Source organism: Ovis canadensis, chromosome 4 (genome assembly GCF_042477335.2).
Source record: "Ovis canadensis isolate MfBH-ARS-UI-01 breed Bighorn chromosome 4, ARS-UI_OviCan_v2, whole genome shotgun sequence".
In the NCBI taxonomy this organism is placed as follows: domain Eukaryota; kingdom Metazoa; phylum Chordata; class Mammalia; order Artiodactyla; family Bovidae; genus Ovis; species Ovis canadensis.
In genome coordinates, this window is record NC_091248.1 from 85,444,199 (window position 1) to 85,469,872 (window position 25,674).

Genomic DNA, 25,674 nt, shown 5'->3' on the forward strand with positions numbered 1-25,674 from the left:
TCTCTCTTAGCACAGGAGGAGCTTCTCCAACCCAGGATTCCAACTACACTCTCCTTTACTGAGTGATAAAGAAAGATGTTTGTAACAAGTACTTCAGTGCTACACATACATCATCTCATTTAATCTTCAGGTGGAAGATGGAATTATTCATTCCATTCTGCAGCTCAAGAAACTGAGACTTATACACGGTTATAATATCTGCTCAGAGTGACAAAGCCCATGAGGAGTGGAGCTGGGACTGACATCTCAGAGTTCAGTTCAGTCGCTCAGTCGTGACTGACTCTTTGCAACCCCATGGACTGCAGCACGCCAGGCTTCCCTGTCCATCAGCAACTCCTGGAGCTTACTCAAACTCATGTCCGTCAAGTTGGTGATGCCATCCAGCCATCTCATCCTGTTGTCCCCGTCTCCTCCTGCCTTCAATATTTCCCAGACTCAAGGTCTTTTCTAATAAGTCAGTTCTTATGGGCTTTTCTTTCACTGAGCAAGTGCTGTTTAATTTCATAGCTGCAGTCACCATCTACAGTGATTTTGGAGCCCAAGAAAATAAAGTCTCTCATTGTTTCCATTGTTTCTCCATCTATTTGCCATGAAGTGATGGGACCAGATGCCATGATCTTAGGTTTTTCAATGTTGAGTTTTAAGCCAGCTTTTTCACTCTCCTGTTTCACCTTCAACAGGCGGCTCTTTAGTTCCTCTTTGCTTTCTGCCATTAAGGTGGTATCATCTGCATATCTGAGGTTATTGACATTTCTCCCGGCAATCTTGGTGCCAGTTTGTGCTTCATAGAGCAAAACATTTCACATGATGTACTCTGCATATAAGTTAAATAAGCAGGGTGACAGTATACAGCCTTGATGTACTCCTTCCCCAATTTGGAATCAGTCTGTTGTTCCACGTCCAGTTCTAACTGTTCCTTCTTGACCTGCATACAGATTTCTTAGGAGGCAGGTCAGGTGGTCTGGTATTCCCATCTCTTTAAGAATTTCCCATAGTTTGTTGTGATCCACACAGTCAAAGGCTTTGGCATAGTCAATAAAACAGAAGTTTTTCTGGAATTCTCTTGCTTTTTCTATGATCCAACAGACGTTAACAATTTTGTCTCTTTTGGACTGATATCTAACACTTTCAGAATCCAGAGGCTCTATTCTTCTTTTTTTCAGTAGTGGTAAAATCCACATAACATTAAATTCACCATTTTAACCATTTTAAAGTGTACAATTCAGTGGCATTTAGTGTATTCATAATGTTGTGCAACCAATATCACTATCTAGAGAACATTTTCATCAACCCCCACACACAAATCCTCTATGCTTAAGCAGCCACCTCCACTCTCGTCCCCCTACCCCTCCCTCCAACCACCCAGAAATCATTAATCTGCTTTCTGTCTCTCCAGCTTTGCAGAGGCTCTATTCTTATCTGCTATATTGTACCCAGCACCCTGGTGAAATTGGAGGAGGCTTTAGGGTGCTCACAGCAGCTCCCAACCAAGTCATAGAGATTAAGAGCCAGAGATGAACAGAAGCATTGGGCTGTATTGGGAGGGTGAGAGGTTGTCCTGGTAGTTTTATTTGTAAAACTACATTTTCAGTGCCTGGGTGTTTGAGTTAAGATACAGGTTAATTTAAAGATGTGAGGGGAGCTGAAAGTTGAAAGCTTAAGTTATAGAAAAGGATGAAAAGATTTCAAGCATCCACCTTGGTAAATCATGGAGGTGAAGAAAGGGGAGTCATCATTAAGTGAACAGGAACGGCTTTTGAGGAGAGAGAGAGTCCCTCCTCGTTATGATTCACAAAATGATTCACGAAAGTAAGTGCTTTTAACAGTCACAATCTTTTTTTTTAATTTTCAAAATATTATTTTGTTCTCCATACTGTACAGCTGTCTTAACAACCAGGAATCACTGCACTCCGGCTGCAGTAGGTACAGACTATGTGATGTCACTAGGGGAGCAGGAGGAAGGGCACCAGGCACTCGGTGATCAAGCAGCTAAACAGAACAAGACGAGAAGGAGCTAGCGCCAGGGCTTTGGATGCTTCATAATGCACAAACCTCCCGGAATTTTTAAGTAGTAAGTAAGTCTCTATTTCCTAGGTTCATGGATGGTCTTTGGGGTGGTCAACTCCGCTTAGACCACTATTTGGGGTATTCTGAGAAAGGAATTACTCTATAAGCGTGTGTGAAGTTGAAATATAAAACAGCTGTCTGATCCCTGGTCCAGGTGAAAGGTCTCCTAAGCTTTTTTGATTCCCCAAGAATCTGTCCCCTTGTTACTTTGCCAGGTTCTACTCTCCATGTAACACAAGCGTCAATCTTACAACACAGGCTTTCAGTTTTTCTGGAAGAATACAACTCTCTTATTCCCCCATCACAGACAAATCTCTGGGTCCCACTTTTCTTTGATCCCTTCATCTGTAGCTACCTGCACCCAAAGTGAAAGTGAAAATGTTAGTCATTCAGTCATGTCCCACTCTTTGGACTGCAGCCTGTCAGGCTCATCTGTCCACGGAACTCCCCAGGAAAGAATCCTAGAGTGGGTTGCCATTCCCTTCTCCAGGGGATCTTCCCAAGGGATTGAATCCAGGTTTCCTGCATTGCAAGCAGATTCTTTACCATCTGAGCTACCAGGGAAACCTCACTTTCCTCCCTGCACCTACCTGCTGCAAATTAGCCTAAGCAAGCAGTTTTCACCTAGGAGTCAGGGAAAGGAATACTGTGCCCAATAGGATGTTTGAAGTTCACGGAAAGAAAAGAAAAGGTAGCGTCCTCTCTGTCATGATTTGGGACTCATTTTGCCTCCACACAGGCAGGAAAATGGACTATGTGCCCTTCCTCCTGTCCACTCCTGGCACTTAGGCAATGCCTAGCAGGGAAGACCTGAATGCCCAACCGCCTTCATCCTGAGTGACCTGAGCCTTCCACAGAGTGACTGTGGTTTGGATTTCCCTTTGCTCCACCAGCTCTCTGCCATACTTGCTTCAAGGTGCAGCTCTCAGCCACTTGCAGCTTAATCTGGGTCCCGGGAATTTTTCTCCTTCCTGTATTTCTTTAGCACATTTATAATCTATGCCACAAAATCTAGCATGCATGCATGCTAAGTCACTTCAGTCATGTCCAACTCTTTGCAACTATATGGACTATAGCCCTCCAGACTCCTCTGTCCATAGGATTCCCCCAGCAAGAACACTGGAGTGGGTTACCATGCCCTTCTCCAGGGGATCTTCCCCACCCAGGGACTGAACTCACATCTCTTATGTCTCCTGCATTAGCAGGCAGTTTCTTTACCACTAATGCCAACTGGGAAGCCCTACAAAATCCAGCATTTGAATCTAATTTAGAGCATGGTTCTCAAGCCTTAATTTTAGCTCATATTTCTGCAGGTGACAGTGGCTCCTCATAGGAACTGCTTTTGAGGTGAGAAGGTGTAGGCTGAACTCCTCCCTCTGCCCATCATTGTCCAACCTTGGAGAAATCCTATAACTTCTCTTTGAAGAATAGGGATAACAACACTTGCTCCCTCATTTATTTATAAGCATCTAATGAGTCCATTCTGAAGGAGATCAGCCCTGGGATTTCTTTGGAGGGAATGATGCTAAAGCTGAAACTCCAGTACTTTGGCCACATCATGCGAAGAGTTGACTCATTGGAAAAGACTCTGATGCTGGGAGGGATTGGGGGCAGGAGGAGAAGGGGACGACAGAGGATGAGATGGCTGGATGGCATCACTGACTCGATGGACATGAGTCTGAGTGAACTCCGGGAGTTGGTGATGGACAGGGAGGCCTGGTGTGCTGCAATTCATGGAATCGCAAAGAGCTCGACACAACTGAGCAACTGAACTGAACTGAATGAGATCACGCGTGTGAGATTATATTGTGAAGCACACATGAACAATATATTGTCTAAATTTCAAGAGTCCAGGTCTTGTGTCTTCCAATTAGGTTGTGATTTCCTCACCAATCATCATCAATCAACTTTTAAAAATAAGACAATATATTTTTCTAAATTAATTTTTAAGCCAAAATATTTATTTCCAATTTCCTCTTACTGTAAAGGGCTTCCCTGCATCTAAATCCTAACTTGAGTATACCAAACAATTTGGTGCAGGCAATTCTTTTTAGCTTTCTGTGTCTTATTATCCTTATGCTAAGAACAAAATCCCATCTTCTTTCTGTACAATACTATAGGCAGAAGAAAATACACCCAATATGGAATTTGTGAACTGAGATAAGCATTGAGATGAGTGTACCCATTAAAGCAGGTTCAAGGCTACAAAACAACGAACAGTGAAAAGAATATTACAAAAAAGATAGCTTATATTTGCTAAAGAGAACAAACTTTTGGAGCCTTCTAGAAGTGCCTTTTCATATACAATTTATATGCTAATTGTAAATAATTTGAATATATTAGATAAAGCAGGTTCCCTAAGGACCTACTGTTGGTACAATTTATCCTTAAAAAAAAAAAACAGAGTTCAATATTTGAAAAGCCCATATCTCCGCAATGGTCTCAACAGCCTACCTAGCATGCCCACACTGCTCTACAGTTTCCTTTCTTGTTCTATCAGCTCGGCCACACTGGCTTCCCCGCTGTGCCTCCTGAGAACCACCTGGGGGTCTTGACACTGGCTCTTCTCTCCAGGTAGAGTGCTCTATTCAGGACTCCCATGACTAACTGCTTCCCTCCCTTCACGTCTTTGCTCAGACAGTCCATCCTCAGACAGGGTACTCTGACCTCACTACAGAAGTTGAATTTGCAGTCCTCCTTGTTGTATGCTGTTATTCTGCTCTATTTTTTCCATAGCACTGATCACCTCTTAAGACAACAGATAACACACTTTCTTCTTGAATATATCACCTCTCTCTCCCGGGCAGAATGTAAGCTTCACAGGCAGGGATTTTTGTTTATTACTATAGAATGGGGCTTCCAAGGTGGCACACTAACAGAGAATCCACCTGCCAATACAAGAGATATGGGTTTGATCCCTGAGTTGGGAAGATCCCCTGAAGAAGGAAATGGCTACCCGTTCCAATATTCTTGCCTGGAGAATTCCATGGACAGAGGAGCCTGGCAGGTTACAGTCCAGGGGGTCACAAAGAGTCAGAACAACAGAGCACCAGTACCTAGAACAGTGCCTGGGATGTAGACACTCAGTACACTGTTTTGAATGAAAGAATACTAAAGGTGCTTGGTGTTTGTAATGTGGGATCTGACATCAGAGATTTACCTGGAAAGAGAGATTTCCAAGGAGACTTCAGAGATCTTCTGGTGGAAAAATGAAAAACAGTAGAACAGAAAAACAATGGAATAGAGAACATGAAAAACAGGAATGAGAAAGAGGAAATAGAAGTGGAAAGAGGAAGGAAGGGGCGACCATGGCTACCCTTTCCCTCATGGAACCAAATTTCCCACACAATAGGCAGTTTGGTTTTAATTTTTTGTTTGTTTATTTTGCTCTCCTTTAGGCTGGTCAGCAAGGGACTGAGAGTAGGGCTGAAACCATCTAAAGGTTTCTCCCAGTGGCCTGTGAATTCCTGGAGATCAGGGCAATTTGAGCAGCAGCCCAAAAAGATCTCAGCAATAAGATAGTTGGCGAGGATAAATTGCTTCACTCTCCCCATTCCAGAGGCGGTCACCCTCATCCCAAAACAGAGAAGAATAGGAGGAAGGAAGAATTGTCCAGGTCTCTAAATGAGCCATAGCATTCATGGTAAACATCTTCCCTTTGAAAGTGAAAGTCGCTCAGTCATGTACAAATCTTTGCAAGTCCATGGACCAGTCCATGGACTTCTCCAGGCCAGAATACTGGAGTGGGTAAACTTTCCCTTCTCCAGGGGATTTTCCCAAACAGGGATCAAACCGAGATCTCCCACATTGCAGGCGGATTCTTTACCAGCTGAGCCACAAGGCTTCACGATATGCAGGGGAAGTAGACAGTCTCAACCGCTGGACCACCAGGGAAGTCCTCAGGCTTCTCAACATGAACTGGATCTCACAGGGCTTCCAGAGAGAGTATGTGTGTGATAGGAGGAGGGAAGGTGGGGTGATGGGCATTGGGCTTAGTCTGCCATTCTCTTTTATAACCATTCTAAACAGAATTGGATATTCATTCAAGTCTTTACGTGGACAATTATGGGCCTTCTTGAGCAAAGGAAGTGATATTTTCTATTAATAACAATCCATAGTTCAGAATACCCATGCCAACATTTAGCCTTTAGCTTGATGCTTTGTTCTAAAATTTAAGCATGACCTTGGAGAAAAATGAAGGACTTAGGTTCCCTTACTCCAGATTGTATAGGATTCCTTCCTGGTTGCAAGGGCATTTGTTAATTTCTTATTTTTCTTTAGAACCATAACCTATTTCCTAAAGTGTCCTAACACATTTCCCAGATTCAGAAAGGAAGAGAGGAAGGAGGGAAGAAAGAGGAGGAGAATATCACTTATTTTCTTCCCCTGAAATATCATCCTCCCTTTGTCAGTTTCCTTTGTGGATATGAAGCCACCTCTGCAATGCCCTGACCTCAGCCACACCTGAAAGCAGAAGCTTCATAAAGGAATAGCACACTTGATGGAATCAGGTAGGAAGAACATATCAGTCACATTTCTCAAATGAGAACTTAGCGAGATTCAGACTCAGCCTCCACTTAGCTGCGTGTAGGTCAAGAACAATCCCAAATGGTTGGGGTGTGAGACTGATACTTTCTTTAATAAAACACACCAATGGTGAAATCATGATGATGTGTGACAGAAATCAAACCAATATTGTAAACCAATCATCAAACAATTAAAAATTAAAAAACACAGCAAGAGACATGTTGGTTCCCCATTTTTGCTGTTCCCCAATCTCATGCACTCCTCATAAAACAAGCTTAATCCTGTTACACAGTATGGAAGCAGATTTTCAAACAGAAATTGGATTTCCATTGATTGCCAGCTGATGAAATTCTTACTGTACACATGGGTCTGTGAGATGCTTCTTATGCTACTGCTGTGGGCAATATGCTGGGCACCTATGTTTTTTCAAGAGACAGCCACACATTGTAATATAATGCTTGAGGTTTTTATCTTTTCCTATTAGGCAGGAGTCATTTCAACAAGCTCTCCTTCAAAAGAGAACATAACAAGCTATATGACTATGTGTCCTGTACTGTTATGAGCCCCTAGTCACAGTGACTAGAGTTTCGTTAAGCACAGACCTCCCTATAGATTAGAACATATATCTTAAGCACCAATGTTAAAGTTAATGCAAAAGTTCAGAGGTGCAAAATAATTTAAATGTGCCCAAGTAGTAGCAATAACATCTCTAAAATCTCACCAGTGAATTATGGATATGTGGAATATTAAAAATGCAAAGCTAACTCAATTTGCATTCGCAATGCCCCCTAGCTGTTACGGGGAGGAGGAAATTGCTTTCTGCTGAATTCAAGGGCACACTACTTAGTGCTGTATTTAAGTCAAGGAGGAAAATCATTCACTTTTATTCTACCACTTAACTTGTGCTTATGTAATCTGTCTGGCACTGGAGTCAGTTGTCTGATATTATTTTCAATCATAGAAAGAGAATATATAATTCAATCATTACACCTTTATTTTCGCTTGCTTGGTGATCTTCTGGAGTCTTATTACCACCAGTAAACGTCAGTCTGCCATCAATCAGCGCTCAACTCCAGGTCCATTTCTGACAGACAGCACCAGCCATGAGCATTATTATTCTTATTTTTGAGGAGGGGAATGAAGTAAGGATAAGGTTACATTTCCCCAATCAGCTGGGCAGATACTGCATTTCTTCATTTCCTCATTTCTTCAGTGAGACTCCCCACCCATAACCCATCATTTGTCATCCATAAGCCACCTCTCCCCAGCAGGGAAATCCTCAAAGGTAGGGTAGACATGCAAATTAATAGCTAATATATTGCAAAGCCGGAGGCTGCTTTCAACTTTGTGTCTTCTCCCACCTTGTTCTTCCTGCTTTCCAACTAGTCTTTCCTTCAGCTGCTCCTTTTCATTTTCCCTGCACAGTGGCACTGCCTGCTGCTCTTCTTTCAACATAGGGGTGGACTAAGAGCAACTCTCCAGGCAGAACAGGCAACCGTGACATTTCTTACGATGGAAGCTCAATTAAAAAAAAAAAACACACACACAAAACTATGTGAAGGGCCAGGGTCTGTTAAAGGGGGAATTATTTGATTCACAAATAATGTGGAGGTTCCCTGATTACAGTGAAAATAAGAGACAACACATTTTGGTGGCTGAGGTTGGACGATAAATCCCAGTTAAGAAAACACTTGGTGTTGGTCCGTTGCCCATTGATCTTTGTGATTGTGTTTGATGATCATGCTGCTGCTGCTAAGTCGCTTCAGTCGTGTCTGACTCTGTGCGACCCCATAGACAGCAGCCCACCAGGCTTCCCCATCCCTGGGATTCTCCAGGCAAGAACACTGGAGTGGGTTGCCATTTCCTTCTCCAATATTGGTCATTAAGTTGCTTTGTTTCTCTTTTCTCCACATTTCTTTGTATCTGTTGCCTCATCAGCAGTCATTACTTTTTTAGAAAAACTTAGATAGATATACTATGACTGATAATAGTGGATTTTAAGGGCTTCCCTGATAGCTCAGATGGTAAGGCATCTGCCTGCAAGGCAGGAGACCCAGGTTCAATCCCTGGGTTGGGAAGATCCCCTGGAGATGGAAATGGCAGCTCACTCCAGTATTCTTGCCTGGAGAATTCCATGGACAGAGGAGCCTGGTAAGGTACAATCCATGGATCACAAATAGTCAGACGTGACTGAGCAACTAACACTTTCACTTTCTATAAAAAAAAGTGTATAAGCCACACACCTAGGAATTTTGACTCATTAGGTCTGAGTAGAAGGTCTAAGGATCTGCATTTTTAAAAAGAACCCCTCTCCAGACTGTGTGCTACACTAAGTCTCTTCAGTCGTGTCCAACTCTGCAACCCTATGGACTATAGCCTACCAAGCTCCTCTGTCCATGGAATTCTCCAGGCAAGAATACTGGAGTGGGTTACCATGCCCTCCTCCAGGGGATCTTCTTGACTCAGGGATTGAACTCACGTCTCTTGCGTTGGCCAGTGAGTTCTTCACCAGTAGCGCCCCCTGGGAAGCCCAGCCTACTCTTTATGAAACCGCCTTTTGAAAAGCCACAGAAAGAGGAAGATGCTGTGTGTGGTGTGATCTAAATCATCCCTCCACTCCTATCCCTTTCCTTCTCCTCCCCTTCTCCTTCCTCTTCCCCTTCTTTCCTCCTCCTTCCTCTTTCTCTCTCTCTCACTCACAAACACACCTGCTTCAGTCCATGTGATGAACAGGTCAAGTTCGTCTCTTTGTTACTGCCTAATGAAATCAACAATCTTTCTGGAAGATTGACATAATAGGCTAAAAACAGAGAGGGAGAAATTACTCCGAAACATCAAAAAGGCCCAGGGGATCTCCAGAGGGTGGCGTAAGAGAAACTGAATTGGAAATTGAGTCTGGCTTCCTAAAGACAATTCCCCTATTTTTTTCTAACAAATGAAGCATCCCTGGATTTCGTACTTGGTAGCTCTAAACAGAGCACTTAAAGGATAAATAATTGTAATGGGCATAGGAAGAAAGGGGTTATTCAAAAGATATGGAATGTCCTTACATATTTATAATGCATGTGAGCTGAAAGGTAAGACGGGGTAATTAGGAGTATCTTAAACAACAAAAAGCCCATTAGGTCCTTGGAATTTCAAGCTCAGTCTCTAGTCAGATAATATTTTAAAAATCAGAATTCAGGCTATTGTTTTGAAAAATACATCAGATAGAAATGAGAGCAGACAAATGAGAGATTTACAATACCCAAGGTACACAGCTCATAAATTGACTGCCCTTTTTATCTCTGCAGCAGGAGAAATGGGGAAATTCTGAAAACCCCAGAAGAAATAGGCAGGATGTCTAAGTTAAGAATGCAAGGGGGATAGGACTCCCTATTAAAACAAAACACTGCCCCCTTTGCCCTGCACATATCATAACTTACCTGCTTTATTCATTCTAGCTGGGCCTCTCTAGGTGATTTATTAGTTGGTCTGAATTTAGCACAGAAGGAAAGACAACTAGAAAGTGGTTCCCCACAGTATATTTCATGAATCTTACCTTCCTCTTAAAATTCACACATTGTGATTCCCTGAGTTATCATTGTCTTGTCCCAGACATAAGCAGCTTCCATTATAATTACGAGAACCAAGCCTGGATGAAAGCTCCTTATCATTGATTTTAGCACAACTAAAACCAAATGAAATCTGTCCTTCCTTACCACAAATTTATGAAATAGTAAGGGACTTCATTAATTCAAAACTATAGAACCCTCTGAGCATACCTACTGCTTTCCTTTTTCCAGGTCTAATGTGCCTTTTGCAAAGCTGGAGGCTGGGGGCAACAAACAATCTTAACTCTTCAAGTGAGAAAATATCCTCTCCTTACAGGAAGGACTCTGTCCTCATGGGTCTAACAACATACCAAAACCATAACAATACAACATCATGGTGTCCGTACAATGGGAATTATATACATATAGTAATGGGACAGTCATGCCATCTCAAAGGAAAAGAAATGGTTTAGATCCATGATACAAGCTGGGATGATAAATCAGAATGCTGCTAAAGATAGGGCAGCATAATGTGGAAGCTAGCCCAAGGGGAAACTGTTAAAACATAGATAACACTGGGTTAAAGCTACAGAAAAATGAAAAGGGAAAAACCAAACTGTTTAAAAATTAAACATTTGTTTAAATATTAAAGTAAAGTTAGGATGACAGCAAAATCGATATTAAATCAGGCCTGGAAACTTTTATGACCTCAAACCCTGGGCTTCCTAACTGCTAGTGTCATAAATGATGTCACTTTTCAGCACAGTCGTGGCTGCCAGCAGGCAGGTCAGAAATGCCAGCTTTCATTTAAATTGTCCATTTGTGATGTAATTTAGCATTCAGTCTCAGGGACAAATGTCACTGTTCTCTGGGCACCAGCCCCTGAAAGTGCTGCTGTAAGCAAAATACTTCCCCTCCTGATTCCATTCCGCCCCCAATAGCATGGTTTCCAGAGGGGCCTGTGAGTTCTCCTGGGTTTGAACAAAGATTTGAGGGCCATATAAATGAGTTAAGACTCTTTTCCAGTTGGTGAAGACAGAGATTTTGAGGAAACTCTTCTGGGGTGAAAGGAAAGGGAGCTGTGAAAAGCTGCACCTGCTATAGAACATTTCATGAGCAGGCTGGGATTGGAGGCCTGCGATGCGGACACACGGGGTTTCAGCCAGGGGCAGCCTTGAGGGACCAGCTGCACCAGGGAACTTGCTGGAAAGATGGAGGGAGACTTCTTTTGTTCCCAACCTCAGCCCCTTGATTCTTAGTCCCATCTTCCTCCTCTCTCCAAGTACCTCCCCAGGCCCTGTTATGTTGACTTCTGAGGGCTAAGTTGCTTCTGTCGTGTCCGACTCTTGGCAACCTAGTAGGGCAGCCTGCCAGACTCCTCTGCCCAGGGAAATCTCCATGCAAGAATACTAGATTGGGTTGCTATTTCCTTCTCCAGGAAATCTTCCCAACCCAGGGATCAAACCATGTTTCCTATGTCTCCTGCACTGTAGGCAGAGTCTTTACTGCTAATGTCACTTGGGAAGGCCCTTGAAACAAAGAGACTTGCTAGGATGCTAACATGCTCTGGGAAGAGCAACAGCCCCCTTTCTCAGGTCTGTCTTGTACAGGTGATGGAGTCTCTTGAGGCAGGACTGTCTGCAGCGGAGGTAGTTGCCTCCAGTAAGTGAAGGTGGACCTGCTTTACATTCTTCAGATGCAGTTTCAGCAGAAGGTAACATGGGATTCTTCAGTTATGGTGGTCCAGTCCCCCGCACCCCCAGAGATGTGTCATTTAACTAAGTGGGCACTCATTAAGGTCCTACTAGGGTGGAACAAAGGAAAGATAAAATTTGGAGCAAGTGAGTGAGTGTGTTGTGTGGATGTATGAATGTTTGGAGAAATGGTGAAAATGAGAGATTAGTTTGCTAGGGTTCCATAACAAAATACCATGCACTGAGTGGCTTAAACAACAAAAAGGTATTGTCTCATAGTTCTGGAAGCTGGAAGGCAGAGATCAAGGGGGCCGCAAGGCCATGCTCCTCCTAAAGGCCCTGGAAGAATCTGTTCCAGGCCTCTCTCATAGTTTCTGAAAGTTCCTTGGCTGGTGATAGCATAATTTCAATTTTCATATGGCATTTTCCCTGTGTGTCTGTGTCCAAATTTCCCCTTTGGACAAGAAAACTAGCTACATTGAATTAGAGGCCCACCCTACCCCAGTGTGACCTCATTGTAACTAATTACATGTGCAAAAACATCTCCAAAAATGTCGCATTTTGAGGTACTGAGGGTTATGACTAAACATATGAATTTGAAGGGGATACAATTCAACTTGTAATAGAGACAAACAGGGGTAGAAATCAGGAAGGAACCAGATAATGAAAAACATAGAGAATGACCTTGAGCCCTATGGGAGCAATGTGTGCTCAGTAAAAAGGGAAATCAAAGACTGGAATTTGTGCAGGAAGGAGCATTACTTAGAGCTAAGAAGCCGTTCCTGAGACACCAGTGAATACTTGTTCTTCTCAAACAACACACTCGTTTATTTTGTATTTGCATTTCTACTCAAAATGGAATGACGTTCATTAAAAGTTCTTAAAATTACAAGACCATGAGAAAGAGATCAGCTGTAAGAACTATTCCAAAAAGAAATCAGTGGTCAATTTATTTTCTCCTACAGGGACAAAAGAAAACACAATCAAAAAGGATACATGGAACCAAGAGCCACACAAAATATGGCACTATGGCCCTGCCTATTGGTGTCACCTCATCCACTGCCTGCTTAGGATGGGAATCTGGAACTTCAGAACAAGCAAGAAGAAGAATGCAAACTAAAGCAGTGCTAATCCCCTAGAGCTGCAATTATGGAAGTTCAAAGTTACACTCAGAGATGATCCAGATTTCTATAAATGGCATAGAGTTGTTACACTACAAATTTTTTAATCACAAAAGTTACTTCAGCCCAAAATTCTAGAATTTTAATTTTATTTTGCAGTTTTCATTTGCTTGGTTTAGAATAGGACTCTCCCTCCCCAAAGCACATATCCCTACACCTTTGGTCCACTATAAACATATGGACATGATCCTTCCGGTAAAAGAGATGTGTTCCAATAAATGTTGGTTGTAATAAATGCCTCTGTTTTCTGTCTGCTCCAGTTCTGTCAAATCTGTGTTCACAAACGGAGGTAGACAAGGAAATTATCCAAGAGAGACACGATTGTAATTAAAACAGCATAAACGAAACACAGCGTTGATTTTTACAGGTGGAAAACAATGTCTTCGATCCACGTCCTATGTAGCCATTTCCCTGGAGAGAATGTGCCATTTTTATTTTCTCATCCAGAATATGAAGGCCTGATGTTTTGCTCTGGGGGCAAGGGTGGGAGGATTGTTGCACAGGGGTTATGAAAAGGGGTAGCCTCCAAACGCTTATAAAAAGATCAAAGTTTGAGGTGTTTTTTTTTTTTAAGTATATACTCCCTGACAGCTTCTAATACAACAAGGAAAGGCTCTTAGGTAAGCAAAAGATGATTTGCATTTAGGCTCACAAAAGCATGAGTGTTTATAGCCAGTTCTAGGAGCAGGTTGTGATGGTGACCTTTTATGTCCCAACAGAGGCAAACTCTAGCAGGTGATGCCTATGAAAGATTTAACGTCTGCTCTGTGGAAATGTTTCTTTTATGCAGGCACGGGATTTAATCACTTCTGTCAACATTTAATAGGTCCTATTTTTACTTACATAGAGGTTGGAGCAAATAAGAAAATCTATTTAATCTAGAGTTCTAATATATCAGGCTCTGCCTTTGAGGAGATTCACAATGTCCTTTCCTATCCAGGTGTATAAATTTACCTTATGATGTTACTTGACTTTAGTGTAATAACACCAAATTTCTATTTATTAGCTGGGATATTTTCAGTTTTAAGTAACTGAAAACCCAATCAAATTCATTCAAAGAACAAAAAAGCTGCATTGGCCTGGTTAACTGCTAAGTCCAGAAAGGCAGAGTGGCTTCAGGCATGGTTTCCTTCAGGTGTAGATTTTTACTAAATTAAAGCCTTTCAGGTAAGCCTGAAGCACCTCGGACAGAAGCATCACCCCAGAGTGTGTGATCCTGGGGATTGTTTGGAAAAGGAAACTGTTGCCTAAACACTGGCCAAAGGTCTTTCTCTTTTTAGCTGGAGCAGCAGAGGAGTTTGTTTGTTTGTTTGTTTGTTTTAAGTAGTAGCTGATTTCAACAGAGAAGGCAATGGCACCCCACTCCAGTACTCTTGCCTGGCAAATCCCATGGACGGAGGAACCTGGTAGGCTGCAGTCCATGGGGTCGGTAAGAGTCGGACACGACTGAGCGACTTCACTTTCACTTTTCACTTTCATGCATTGGAGAAGGAAATGGCAACCCAGTCCAGTGTTCTCGCCTGGAGAATCCCAGGGACAGGGGAGCCTGGTGGGCTGCCGTCTATGGGGCCGTCTATGGGGTCGCACAGAGTCGGACACGACTGAAGCGACTTAGCAGCAGCAGAAGCAGCAGCTGATTTCAATGAACTAACATAGAGCAACTACAGCAAGTTTGTCACCTTATCAAACCCCTGATGAATCACTGAATCACTCAAAAACATGTATTTTCAGCAATGTAAGTTTTCTGTTTTCAAAGAACTTTAAAGACAGCATTTGATATAAAGAAGTAACACCCATCATGATAATATTGAACTTGCATAATTTGTTTTGGACTCAAAGTTGCATGTGTGTGTGTGTGTGTGCGTGTGTGTGTGCATGTGTGTGTGTTGCTCAATCGTGTCCAACTCTTTGCCACCCCATGGACTGTACCTGCCAGGCTCCTCTGTCCATGGAATTCTCCAAGCAAGAATACTGCAGTGGGTAGCCAGTACCTTCTCCAGGGGATCTTCCCGACCCAGGGATTGAACCCAGGTCTCCCACATTTCAGGCAGATTCTTTACCATCTGAACCAACAGCAAAGCCCTAAAGTTGCCCTTGGATTCCTCAAAAAAAATCCACCTAACCCCCTTTCATTCAGAAGAACCTTGAGCCCTTCAGAAGGCTCCAGGTCACTGCTGTTCTCTATCTTCACTGCCTCGCAGACTGAACACATCCCTGCTGAGAACAGTTAATACTCCGTTTCATCTCAGCTGTGGCAAGGATGCTCCAATGGCCCACCCCCAAAGCCATGATGGCCTCTTCTGTTATCCTGTCCGTGAGGATGCTGGTTTCCCATTTCATACATCAAAGTTCTCATGCGGTTCCGGCTGGAGGCTGAGTGTAGGCAGTTTCCAGGAAAGATAATGGAACGTGCAGCAGATGACTTTGCTATGCAAGGCCATGAAGGAAAAGGATCAATGTCCCAGGAAGTCTGGTGGTCTCATCTTCTTGATCCCCTAAGAAGGAGAGATGACAAGGAACCCTATTCCCCCTTTGGCTAAAGGATGGGGCCCGGAGACTGCTGAACCAAAGGCATATTCCCTCTGTCCCCCAACCTCAGCCACCTTACAACCCCGACTGCCCAGCTGAACCCAAAGAACTCCTCATGGCTATAAAGTTCCCTGTAGCCCAGAAGCCCTGGGTTTACAGTGAACCCTCATTAAAGTGTGCTCCTGCAGCCAGACTGTCAGTTTCAAAAGAAAACTCCTTTTAATTTTAACTAGAGCACTGGGCACCAGAAACAGTAGAGAAAGGGGATTCATTTGTGAGTTTCTATGGCAGATTACGGGTTTTGTTTGCTCCTTTACACCACTTTTCAGTCTGTCATTTTGCTAAGGTTAGCCCCAGTGTAAAACGTTCCCGTAATTATGCTCGGAAACACTCCCAGCCTGCCGCATGCCAATAAATGCCTGGAATAACTGTCAGGCTAAATGAATCCCATTTGGACAAAATGATTATTGAAAGTTATTTTAGTTCCCTATTAAGCAGTTGCGGAACAGAGCTGTAATCAAAATGTTTATTTCAATTAGAATTATTATGGTCAATAAAAAGCTCAAGTAGAAAGTAAACTACACTTTATCAAATAAAGTAAAGGCCACAGCTAGTTAAACTTCTTGTTTCACATGGCCTCTATCCTGGAGTCTGACAAGAGGCACATTATCAGCCTTTTCCATAGTATATTAACAGCTATTATAGCCCAACCTCTATCTAGCAGATCCAGAGTCACTTGCTCTGGACAAAAACCCCAATTCTTTCCTGATGGTTACCATGGCTAGCAAGCGGGCATGAGCCCCTCTGACTCTGTAGCAACACAGTGGGGGAGCACCCCTCACACTGAATGGCTGAGAAAAGGCCATGGGGGTTATAATGCCAACAGCAGTATTTATTCACTACCCTGTCCCCAGGACTGGCTGTACACAAGCATTCTCCTTACTTTAGTACTGATTTCTTTTCTTGTGGATCCCAGGAAAATGCTTTTGCTTATTCGGTCAATGCAGTCATCCTCATCAGAAAGCAGCTTTTGGGGGTTTTCTGTTTGTTTAGGGAGAAATACAATAAAATACAATATAAAATACAAAATACAATGAAAGATTGTATTTCTATCCTACGATGATCTGCCCTTGAAGTGAAAGTGTGGGTTGTTGTTGCTGTTTAGTCCCTAGGCTGTGTCCAACTCTTTTGCAACCCCATGGACTGTAGCCCTCCAGGCTCCTCTATCGATGGGATTTCCCAGGCAAGACTACTGGAGTGGATTGCCATTTTCTTATCCAGGGGAATCTTCCCAACTCAGGGATTGAACCTGCATCTCCTGCATTAGCAGGAAGATTCTTTACTACTGAGCCATCAGGGAAGTCCCGAAATCTTGGGTACACACAGTCAAATTACTTTTTCCCCCTAAATCACAACGATTTTAGTTATAATCCTCCATGGCTAGAAGTACTGTGTTGTTCTTATAAATTCCAGTGCCCAGGCCATACCCAAAGTCAAGTTAGAATCTCTGAAGTGGGACCCAGGCATCAAGGGTTTTTAAAGTTCTCCAGGACATTCCAATATGCAATTAATGGTGGGAATTCTACTCTAGGACAGTGGTTCTCAAAGTGTGGTCCCTGAACCAGCAGCATCAGCATCACTTTGAAAGTTGTTAGAACTGCAAATTCTCAGCTTCCATTTGTCAGTTACTTTATCAGAAACTGGTATGGGGCCAAACAACGTGCGTTTTAACAAGCCTCCTGGTGGTTATCTCCTGATACATGCTCAAGTCTGAGAACCATTTCTATAAGGGATCTTCTTTGAAGAGGAAAATAGAGCCAAAGACGTTTTATCACCTGCTCACATATTAAGAGAAGCCAGCATTTACCCCTAATAGAATAGGAGCAAGATTAATAAACCAACAGTGTCCACTGATTGTCTGCCTGAATGTTAAGACAAAGGATATATGAAGAGATGCTAAAAGCATGTCTTAATTCCCACCCAGACAAGGAAGAGGGTCTCTAAGAACCATCATCAGAAAAGCCAGGGCTGGTTGAAAAATGATGAGCCAATGAAGCCACAATCTACAATCACAGTGTGAAAGGAAGTTCAAATGGACAGAATAATAGGTAAGCTGGCGTCAGGTAAGCATTTGCTTCACCACTTCACTTATGTACAGCAGTTCTGACTTCTCATTTCTAGCTTCCCAGGGTCCCCAGGATTCTCAGAGTACCTCAGAACAGACAAGGGAATTAATTCATGCTGAGATCTAAATGACCAACAATGACTTTGTGTTCTTACATTCCTTGCTTTATTTGGATATTAAGCAATGTTCCTACAATATCGATACTTGGACACTCCTTGCATGCCAATTGCTGGTCTGCTGCTAAGTCGCTTGCTGGTCTAAGCCTTTATAAATATATTAACTCATTGAACATGCATAACAATACTATAAGTACTAGTTTATACAATTTCACAGGTGAGGAAACTGAGGCAGAGATGTTAAGTAGTTGTCCCAAGGTCATGGCCTAGCACTAGGCAGTCTGGCTTTAAAGCTGAACCATTAGGCTAAACATCCTCTCAGAACAAATGGGCTTTTCAGATGTGGAACTCTGGGCTGGAAGATTTGGGGGAGGAGCTCTTTAAGAGCTAGTCTCTCCACATCTGGCAGCTAATTGCCAATTCTATCTAAATATCAAGTCAGATTGGCCATACCTTTCTCACTTTAGTGGGTTGTTCTCTCCTTAGAAAATGTGTAGTGCCAGTCTCGTCTTCATAAACTTATCCTGTTCCAGCTATTTCCCTAAATATCAGACTAATCCGCATAAAAATTCTGAACTAACTACTTTAGAAGGATTTGCTTTTCTTATAAAATTATGATCCAGGTCTAGGGCTTCCAAGACATAGTTCTTCAAACTCAGAAGCATCATAGAAGGAGCAGGTTGTGAAGCCCAACATCATCTCCTCTGAACAGAGCTGTCTTGGCCTGAGTGGAGGAACAGAATAAGGTTTTAATTTTTTACTCCTACTTTTCTCCCCTTAAGTCTTTGTTAGTCTTTTTTTCGGAGAAGGCAGTGGCACCCCACTCCAGTACTCTTGCCTGGAAAACCCCATGGACAGAGGAGCCTGGTAGGCTGCAGTCCGTGGGGTCACGAAGAGTTGGACATGACTGAGCGACTTCACTTTCACTTTTCACTTTCATGCATTGGAGAAGGAAATGGCAACCCACTCCAGTGTTCTTGCCTGGAGAATCCCAGGGACAGGGGAGCCTGGAGGGCTGCCGTCTTTGAGGTCGCACAGAGTCTGACACAACTGAAGCGACTTAGCAGTAGCAGCAGCAGCAGCAGCCTTTTTTTCATGAAATAGTGTTGAATTTGACAGAGGTATCATGTTCTGGCTTATGGAAAATCTGTCAAAAAGAGACAGTTCAATTTCACCCCGTGGCTAAAGACCACGGAATCCAGTGGTTCATTGTTACCCCATAGAGTGCTTCCATAAGTATTGCACATCAGCATCTTCTTAGTAAAAGACTTCTTGAACTGGCTGGGGATGAGCTGGGGAAGGGCTGGGGTGGCAGCTCTGAGTAATCTTCAATTTTTATCCCTTGACAGTTTAATTAAGATAATTTAACAGCCTGTTAAGCACAATATGCAGAATTTCCCACTAGAAGCCAATGAGGAAAGAGTCTTGGGGAACAGAGGGATACACGTGAGGATGGAGATCCAGGCAGCAGAGTTGGAAGGAGTCAGGGTTATTATTCAACCCGATGACTGTGACTTTCCCAAGGTCACACAGTTAATTAGTGGACTCCCCGGATCCCACACTGTATGACACACTCTGGGATGTTAAATGGTACTATTCAGGCATAGCAAATTGTGAGCACTTTTCTAGAAAATCTCAGCATCTGACCTCAGAAATTCAGTCAGTTTCAGCAAAGCCTTGCAATGGGAGAAAGGCTGAAGGAAATACCAGTGACATGACTCAATGCCTTGCGATCTTATTTCAGAGCGGGAAGGGGTTGCCGGCTATAGTCAGAGAACCGCTGTCTCATCTTGTCTCCTGGTTTTACTGTGTGACCCGCACAGCAGCTGCCTGCGTCATGCATACTCTGCAGACACATTAGGCCTCCCCAAGCCTCTATCTATGAGGCTGTTTAGAAAAGTACCTCCTGCTCAGGCTTGTGCAATCAGAAGTAATACCTATGCCCTGAAACATTTTAATCAAAAGACACTGTCAGCTCTGACATTCAGAAGTTCAATTCTTTGGCTAAAGTCAAAGAAGAAGAAATATTATATATCTTTTATGTAGACTCTAAAAAGAAATGAAACAAATGAACTTACAAAACAGAAAGAGACTCACAAACTTAGAAACAAACTTATGGTTGCAGAGGGGTGGTGGGTGGGAGAGGATGGAGGGAAGGGATAGCCGAGGATTTGGGGATGGACATGTACACACCGCTATATTTAACATGGATAACCAACAAAGACCTACTGTATAGCTCATGGAACTCTGCTCAATGTTATGTGGCAGCCTGGATAGGAGGGGAGTTTGGGAGAGAATAGATACATGTATATATGTATGACTGAATCCCTTTGCTGTTCACCTGAAACTGTCAACAATGTTGTTAGTCAGCTATACCCCAATACAAAATTTAAAAAAAAGACCCTAAAAAGCTTATTTTTAAATTCTACCTTTTGAAAATAAGAGTTTTCAGTCTGATAGATAATATGCCTTTGCCCTAAAAGTAGATGGCATTTACCCTATTCTCCAGAAATTATGCCATCAGTACTTTGATATGTGCTCAGCACTTATTAGGATTCATTCTGATTATTTATTTCCAGCTTAATTGGCTAGATGCATACATATATAAAATATAAAAATATACATGATGGATTTCAAATTCACTTGTAATAGACTGAGAACTTCACAATGCAAGCTCTTAGATTCTGGGTGCCACTAACCCCTTTTTTTCCACATTTAGGAGTCAATAAAAAAGAGGGTGGGCAGTTTCAGGGTACGAGACTAAGTTAGGGAAAGTCAAGGATCGAGGTGAGCCAGGGCAGGCCAGCAGGGAAGGCAAGGGTCAGAAATTCTGGCTTAGTTTAAAAGGAAATGACCCACTGTTCAAAACAACTTTATGATAACTGGGCAAAAGTAAAATAGAGGGAAGGGAGAAATGCCTGCGTGTGTAAGAGCACGGAATTGCAGAAGTGCCTAGGGAGCACTGAGAAGCTCAGTTAGATGGGGTCAGTGGCTGGGGATGGATGGTGGAAAGAGACAATAAGGATATGATGGGCAAATAGGCAAAGTTAGTTGAGACTAGATGGTGAGAGTCTTCCTCATCTTCCCTGAAGCCTTCCCTGACTACACAGGCACTGAATCACACCTTCCTGTGAAACTTCTAACCTGTATTACCCAAACCTTAAAGTCACTGGTACGTAATTAACAGATTCCATACTGTTACTTAACTCTGTATTTTATGTTTCCGCATGTCTTCATTTTGACTCTTTGAGTACATTATCAACAATTCTCAGGGGAGGACTTTCCTTCGATAGTTGTAACTACAATAGGAAGATACACGACACCTTAAGCAATAATGACAACAGCTGTTAAGGAATTTCTACATGCAGAAGTTTCTTGTGCATTGTATCTAATTCGCAAAACAATTCTAGGAAGCACATACCATTTCCATTTTTTAAATGGGTAAACTAAGGCAGGAGAGGTTAAGTAGCTTGCCCAAGGTCACAGAGTTCTAACTGGAGAAACCAGGATTTGAAACTGTCTGATTCTTTTGTGACCCCATGATGGTAGCCCTCAAGGTTCCTCTTGTCTGGGATTTCCCAGGCAAGAAAATACTGGAGTGGGTTGCCATTTCCTCCTCCAAATGATCTTCCCAACCCAAGGACTGAACCTGCATCTCCTGTGTTGGTAAGCGGATTCTTTACCACTGAACCACCCTCAGCCTGCCAATGCAGGAGATGTGGGTTTGATCCTTGGGTTGGAAAGATGCCCTGGAAAAGGAAATGGCAACCCACTCCAATATTCTTGCCTGAGAAACCCCATGTACAGAGGAGGCTGGTGGACTATAGTCCATGGGGGTCACAAAATAGTCAGACATGACTTAGGGACATAACAACAACAGTCTGTTTCCAGTGTTTGTGTTTTTTAAACCATGACACTCTACCCATTTCCCAGCAGGTGCTTAAGAAGTCTTTGCTGAATGAATGGGATGAGTGGGTATCAAATAAATTATTTTTAAAAATTTTAGTCCATTATTTGAAATGCTATGAATACATTTATTTAATTCTTCAGCAACTAAGAGATTTTCTTTACCAAGTCACCAGTGGGCTGTATATTCAAATGAAAATAAAAATCCTATGAGTATTTTTCAGTAGAGATCTATGAAGAAGAAAACTTATTTCATGATCTTGATAACTATCGACTTTGTCCAGGCCTCTGGGCTTTTTTCTCTAATATATACGGAAGCTCTCTGAATGTTTGTCTTCCTCTTCCAGGGACTTAGGCAATCTGATATTACTCTTCATCTCAGAAACATCTCAATAATAAAAACAAGAAATTAATCCCTGCAAGATCAATAGGGAAGGGCTTGCAAATGCTACATAGCTGGCAGTTGATGGTTGATGGTAAAAGATCAATCAATTCTCCAATTCAGAGAACAGCCAGGGTGGAGCCGTCATCTCTGGCCATTCACCCAGACACCACGAGGAGCCAGGAAACTTTGAGAGAAGGACTCAGAGAAGATTTCCATTAGAATCCTACAATGATGGGTGGTGGGAGCCTCTGGAGCTGCAGAATTGCACAGTGCTATTTCACAGCCAAATGCAGGCACTTGGAAATTTGAACCTATTACAAGTTATCTTTGGCTGGGAAACAGGATGAACAAAAAATGAAGGTGCTGACAGTTTTGACAAGTGCCAGAACAAAATGGAAGTCAGGAAAACAATCAAAAGAATGCAAGCAATGTGACATTCCTGCATCCTTTATGCTTGTGAGGGAGGCGGCGGCTTCTCTCTTAAGGAAAAGCTTCTCTCTTAAGGAAAAGCCCTTGCTCCTAACAACATTCTGCCAAGATGAGAAGTCTTCCCATGCAATCCCCTTTCTGCAGAGCAGCTGCGGAGGAAAAGCACCATTCTTTCCCATGATTCTTGTGTGTTTTGACTGATGCCTGTGAAAGAGTTTAAACTCAGTCAGGCTTTCAAGAGTTGGACAAACAAATCTTGCCCAGAAATGTCAGGCTTCAATAAATTATCATGTCAGTGTCTCAATTTCAGCTCAGTGTTTAGACTGGAAGGAAACCAGATGAATAAAGCAAACCTTTAACTCATACTAACATATATTCATGTTCGATCACCATGTAAATGACCAACTGCTGTCAGATCACCAGTCATATAGGTTACAACAGAAGCAACTCCGCAGCAATGAGGCTATAAAAGATGATAGACAAGATATAGTTTAGCATATGAATGAGAGATGTTCAAGATGGCTGTGGGGACTGGTCACTTATTTTAATAACATGGCTGTTCATGAATACATAAGAATGTTTGTGAAGTACATAAGCCAGTGTTAAATGCAATGCTGGAAAACTCAAACCCTGTTGCTAACTAGCTACGTTATCTTGGAAACATAAGATAAGTAAACATAAGGTTTACTTAACCTCCCTGACCTTTCATATGTAAAATATGTATATTAATTTCTTTGATGTCTGAGGGAAATATGTTTGTAGGCCAAAAATTTAATATCTTTGACATCTAGAAAGTACTCAATAAATGGTGGCTATAAAAATTATCATCATTAATGATAATAATGAAATAAGATCAGTTATTAAATAGCTATAGAATCTTGAACAGTTACTTAACCTTTCTGACTCTGGGTTCACTCATTTAAAATTGAGGTATGTTACACTTCATAGAAACGTCCCATGTGGCTCAGTGGTAAAGAACCCCTCTGCCAAGGCAGGAGCCTTGGGTTCAATCCTCGGGTCAGGAAGATTCCCCTGGAGAAGGAAATGGCCACCCACTCCAGTATTCTTGTCTGGAAAATCCGAGGGATAGAGGACCTTGGCAGGCTACAGTCCATGGGGTCACAAGGAGTTGAGCATGACTTAGTGACCAACACTTCATAGGGTTGTCAAGGAGATAAATGTGAAAATATGAAAAGCATCCAGTGTAGTGTTAGGTACACAATAGGTGCTAAATAGATGCAACTACTTTTCAGTGACACTTATATAGCAATATGAGCTTATTTAATCCACAAATGGGAGAGAAGTCAGAATAAAGTATCAAATCCACTTTCACCAAGAAACTACTTGTCTCTCTGTTTAAAACCCTATTATAATCTGTTTAAAATATAAAATAAAGATGAAATCCTGATGTAGATTAAATTTGTAGTTAGAAACACCAGACATAAAAATGCATTCTTATGTGGTATATTTATAATGGAAGATAAATAAAATGCCTGCAAGTAGTAAGAAATTAGAACATAGAAGCTGTTGAAATAAAAGTTATAGTGATGAGAATCTAGTCACATAATTTCACAAATTTCTTCCTCTTTTATTTCTGTGATGAGTCTATAAAAGATGCCACCCCTTCCCCCGAAAAATGCAAAATCCAGGCTTTCAGCTAGAAAGAGAAGGAATAAATAAATCTGTCTTCATTATTTAAGACCCTAAATAAAATACAGCCCCTTGTGATTGTGACAAAGATCAAAAGATACTTGGAAGTCATCTTCAAAAGCTTTTGACTCTTGAGAATCTTAAGAATCTTCAGAGTCCTTCACACTCTGGCATGTTTTAATTCTAAATTTAGTCTGTTGACACTTTCAAGAAAGTTAAGAGGTAGCTATAGCAGTTATGGGAATGGATAAAGATTGGGAAAAAATATCAATTGAACCAATTAATCAGGGATAATTTAAATGATATTTCTTATAAGTTCTATTTTGGATATCTAGATATGCATAAATACTATAAGATATTTTAATAAAGGATAAATGTGTTTTATCATTTTAGGAAATCTTTGAGAATGCTAGTTTCACAGTTAACTCTTAGTCACTAAGTCAACTCTTAGTCACTAAGTCTGCCTGTTTGCATAACTTGGCAGCTAACGCAAATTATGGAGAGCACAGGGGAGGAAATAGCCACTTGATTATTGAGCTCATAAATCTAAATACAAAAACTGATCGTCTTCCACATAGGGGATTAAGTATCAGCACCACATGCAGGGCTCTCTCCAAACTACACACAAAAATGCAGACACACACACACCCATCAGAGATGCTGGCCACCCATCTAGATATTATACAGATTTCCCTTGGAAGGAAAGTGTGTAGGTTGGAAGAGAAACATACACATACAGACACACGATTCTGATACATTCCCTCTTCCCACCACTGAGCTGTTGTTCAGTCATGTCAGACTCTCTGTGACCCCACGGACTGCAGCGCACCAGGCTTCCCTGTCCTTCACTATCTCCCAGAATTCGCTCAAACTCACGTCCATTGACTCAGTGATGCCATCCAACAGTCTCATCCTGCCATTCCCTCCTCCTCCTGCCTTCAGTCTTTCTCAGCATCAAGGTCTTTTCCAATTAGTAGGCTCTTCACATCAGGTAGTCAAAGTACTGGAGCTCCAGCTTCAGCATCAGTCCTTCCAATGAATACTCAGGGTTGACTTCCTTTAGGATGGACTGGTTTAATCTCCTTGCAGTCCAAGAGACTCTCAGGAGTCTTCTCCAACACCACAGTTCAAAAGCATCAATTCTTTGGCGCTCAGTCTACTTTTTTTTTTTTAATTTTTATTTTTACTTTATTTTACTTTACAATACTGTATTGGTTTTGCCATACATTGACATGAGTCCACCACGGGTGTACATGCGTTCCCAAACATGAACCCCCCTCCCACCTCCCTCCCCATAACATCTCTCTGGGTCATCACCGTGCACCAGCCCCAAGCATGCTGTATCCTGCATCGGACATAGACTGGCAATTCGATTCACATGATAGTATACATGTTACAATGTCATTCTCCCAAATCATCTCACCCTCTTCCTCTCCCTCTGAGTCCAAAAGTCCATTATACACATCTGTGTCTTTTTTGCTGTCTTGCATACAGGGTCGTCATTGCCATCTTTCTAAATTCCATATATATGT